Source organism: Pundamilia nyererei, unplaced genomic scaffold, assembly GCF_000239375.1.
Source record: "Pundamilia nyererei isolate P.nyererei 1_Seehausen unplaced genomic scaffold, PunNye1.0 scaffold00183, whole genome shotgun sequence".
NCBI lineage: Eukaryota > Metazoa > Chordata > Actinopteri > Cichliformes > Cichlidae > Pundamilia > Pundamilia nyererei.
In genome coordinates, this window is record NW_005187584.1 from 480142 (window position 1) to 484821 (window position 4680).

Sequence of the window (4680 nt, forward strand, 5' to 3'; positions counted from 1 at the left end):
CACACACACACACACACACACACACACACACACACACACACACATTTCCATACAGATATATAAATAGATTCTATCTTTTTATTTTTTGCATATTTGTCACACTCAGGCAAATAACAATAGACAGATGGTTTAAATTATTACGGGGAAAAAAGCCATCCAAACCTACCTGGCCCTGTGTCAAAAAGCTTTCCACACAGGGCTAAAACAATGTCTAAGAACTGCAGGCCTCACCTCTTAAGTTATTGTTAGTGTTGATGATTCAACAATAAGGAAGACAGAGTGGGCAAAAACGGAAAGAGCCACTATTAACCAAAAAGAAGACAAAGGCTCGTCTCACATTTTCCAAAAAAAACATCTTGATGATCCCCAAGACTCTTGGAAAGATAATCTGCGGACTGATGAGACAAAAACTGAGCTTTTTGGAAGGTTTTTCATAAACAGACCATCGTAGCTAGTCCGTTAGTATGATGGTCTGAGCTGCTTTGCTGCTTCAGGACCTGGACGACTGCACACTGTAATTGATGGAATCGTGACTTCTGCTCTCTATTAGAATATCCAGCCATCAGCTCATGCCCAGAAGGTTTAGTGAGACCTTCTATGATGTATAGTTCAGAGATGGCAGCACTGACAACAAGACAGAAGAAGGAGCTGGAGGTGGCAGAGTTAAAGATTTTCGGCCTGAGGGACCAGAACGGACAAGATTAGAAATGAGGACATCAGAGTGGAAGCTCAGGATGACCAGCTTGGAGACAAAATGAGAAAGGAAAAGCTGAGATGGTCTGGACATGTGCAGAGGAGGGACAATGGATATGTTGGAGAAAGGATCTTGAATATGGAGCTGCCAGGCAGCAGGAAAAGAGAAAGACCACAGAGAAGATTCATGGATGTACTGAAGCAGAGCAGGCAGAGGGTTGATGTGTTGGAACCCAAAAGAAGAAGATACTTTAACTCTGGAAGCTGAAAACATGTCAGATGTCACATTTTAGTGAAATAAAGGTAGGTGGGGTATAAGAAAATTGTACTTTTTTCTACAAAAATCACACACACGCACACACACAAACATATATTTGTCATCATTTTATGACAACAAACATCACATTCATTTAACTTATTTTCAATCGATATTTCCACTAGTCCACACCCACGTCCACTGGCTCTGTGCCCAGCAGCGCCCAGCCCACAGTCTGAAATCCACTGTTTATGATTAATGTTTGACTTTCTTACAGCACTACCAATAAAGCATAAACACACCTGTAGACACATGTTTCACAACATTATGGAAATAAAAGAAACAAGGGTGTTAGTATTCAAAGCTCAAATAAAGTAACAAAAAAACCCAAAATTCAGCAACAGTCAAAGAAAATCTTCATGTTCTCTCCATAAAATCACTTAATTTCACATTTCAGTGAGACTGAAAGGCTCTGATTCTAAAGTGAAGTAACGTGTTTTGTTACTTAATAACTGGTTCAGCCACAGTGACACAAACCGACGACATCAATGCAAACACATACACACAGGCTTTTAATGAAGGGGCTTCAGGTCAACACATCATAATGAGTTTCTTAGTTTGCTCAGGTCGTTGAACAACCTTTAAACTGAAGCATGAAGACATCAAGTGCAGAATAATGAATATTTATAATTAGTCACCAGCTCACATGATATATTTCTTGCCTTTCATTTTACGGTCAGGACTGTCACAGGTATTTTCCCTTTGTTTCCACTAGGGGGCAGTGAGAGACGCTCATATTCTGCATCCACGCTGACAGGAAGGCGCCTCGATGAAGGTCCGGAAAAGAAAAATGTACACAAGGTTTAATTTGTTTAACAGCACAGGAGGATAAACCAGCTTTCCTCATGATTTCAGGTAATAAATGTACACAAGCCATGAGACCAGCTGCTGACTGATGCACGATTACATATAAATCTGTCCTTGTTAATATTGTGTCCAGTCATGGGTAGTACCATAATAACTGTCCCTCAGAGGACTGGTGTCACCAAGCCAGTGGTGCAGAGTGGAAGCCAGTGCCTGTTATCAGATAACTGGAATATTTTAACTTTGGGCTGTTTTGAATCATTATTACGGAAATGTTCTAAGTCCCTACTTTAACACAGAATAAAACCACATTGATCTCATGTTTGTATGTAACATTAACCCAAATTAGTTATAATGTAGTTCAAGAGAGAAACTGTTAAAAAAACAACAACAAAACAAACACGGATGCTAACAAGCATTCATTCTGATTATTTTGATTTAGACACACGGGGGCACGAGCTGAACAACAGTCTGCTTGTTCTTCTGAAAACAGCACAAACATCTGTTCATGTCTCAGCTGATGAAGGGTTGCTCTGTTCTTTCCGGACCACCTAATTTGATCTCATTTAACTATGTAGGCTGGAGAAAAGGCAGAGGCATCACAGAGTTCATGTCCTACAGTGCATTGCCAAGTCTGGCCAGAACACAGCAATTTCTTCTAAAAATGCAATCATCCAGCTCAACCTGCAGATTAGTACTGCTCTGGGCCCGAGCAGGCTGTTGCTCATGATCACACTTTGTTACTTTCCATTTGCCTTTTAACTGTTTCCAAAGCACAACTTTGTATCATGATTGCATGCCACTGGACTGGCCTGTCTGCTCAGGAGGAAGAAGGATTGCTTCACAGTCCGACATGGCTGAGCTTCATCATGACCAAGTGTCAGGAATATATTTTATATGAGGCGTGGATGGAAGAATCAGAGGGTCGCTGAAATGTGTTTTAACTGGTCCAAGTCCTGCTTGTGTGAATCAGCCTGTTTGACTTAAATGAAAAGAGACATAAAAGATTTGATGAGTTTTTTCCTTTTGCTGAGCTCATGAGCGTGTCACATAGCGCCGGCCTTTTCTATTGACTGCTTGGTTATGTGGTTTGAAATTTGCTCATAAGTTATGTGTACCTTTGCTAGAGGTGTGGACAAGTGTGTCCATTCAGCGGCACATGGCGCAGTTTTGACCCGGTGAGCCACTTTACAGGGGTTTCAGCGTGGGGGCGCGGGCTGTACCACCATGAAATATCCATAGGGGAGTCTGAGTTGTTGTGCTGCAGCAGCTGATGCTAAGGCCCAGTCTGACTCAGGTTAGCTGTCCTTGCAGTGCTGATTAGTGTCCACAGCTGTGGTGCTATTTAAAGCAGTCCCCTTGTTGTCCCTAATACCCCACCGGACTCGGAAACAGAGGAGGACCACGACCCCAGTGCCCCGAGAGCTCACTGAACAGTACCCCTGACCAGCTAATGCTTTAATCTGGGCAGGAAGTGCAACGGACATGTGAAGTTCATGTGATCATTCAAATGCAAACATCAGTCAAAGTCGAGACGCAGATACAACAATCCAAAGTTCGATGCCTGCTTGAAGACGTGTAGTGACCTTGGCAAACTCTCTGTGTTTATTATCTACACTGTCCACTTTTGTTGAATTGTGTGCACCGAACGAGTTAACACAACAGCTTAGTCTTAATGTTGTTTCCTCAAAGGACTCCTCGAGCTTTCTTTCTTTTCCAGAGGCACCGTGACTCTCATGTTTCACTTAGAAGTGCAACACTAGCCCGAGTTTTAGCTCTTCAGTTTGGGAGGGGGGGGTCCAAAATATCAACACCTCTCACATAGTCACAGTGTAGAATCATGAAGCTTTCCTACATTTTTGGCATGTCCAGAAAGCAGATATGACCAAAGCTTTGACAAATGAGCAGCATGATCAGCAGAGCCTTTTGTGCGCAGCCTCTCAAAAACTGTCTGCAACATTCCTGGAGTGCTTGAATGGGGACTTAACTTTGTGCACTTTCTGCCGGATGCCTGTGTGGTCAGTGAGTCAGCAGCTGTGCATGGGGGCATTAGAGCGGGCTGTCTGCAGCCAGGTTTCTATTTACATCCATCTACAGTGAGAGAAACACTTTGTCACCTCAGTTTAAAGAAGAAGGCTTATCAGCACTACCGTGGAGCTGTTATTCAGTTATTTGACTTAAGATAAGTTAAACAGATGCCTGGTTCCTGAGCGCATGTGACACACTGAACAACTGGATTTGTGTTGGCACAACAATGTCAGCACCAACTGTCACTGCATAGCATACTGACAGCAACATCTAGGTCATTTTAGAAAAAAGGAAAGGGCAAGCTGCTGTCCCTCTGAACTGATAAGTCCTGAATCTGCGCTGAACTGGAGAACGAGCAGATAATTATAATCTGTCTGCATTTAGACTCCAGTTCTACCAAACAGTCCAAACGAGCTGCTCTTATCTCAGCAGTGCGTCCTTGGTTAACAACAACAACAACAACAACAACAATAATAATGATGATGATGCTCATTTTTTTCATTCTAAAAACAAAACAAAAACGTTAATCAGACAAATGAATAAAAACCAAACATGATAACCTATCCATCTGTTGTCATTGGTATAAAATCAGCAATAATTAGCTCGCTAATTACACTTTTGTAACCATCTTTTCATAAATACATAAATAATAATCTGACAAAAGTAACGCTGAGTCTGCAGCCAGAAACCCTCCAAAACAATTACTGTATTTATTTTATTAAAAAGAAAGGCTTCGAGCTGTGAGTAAATGACCGGGATAGTGCCGTGCGCCGGTGCGCGTGCATGTGTGTGGGAGCGCGTGCGGGGCTGAACAGCTGAACCTGCAGCAGGCGCGCGCG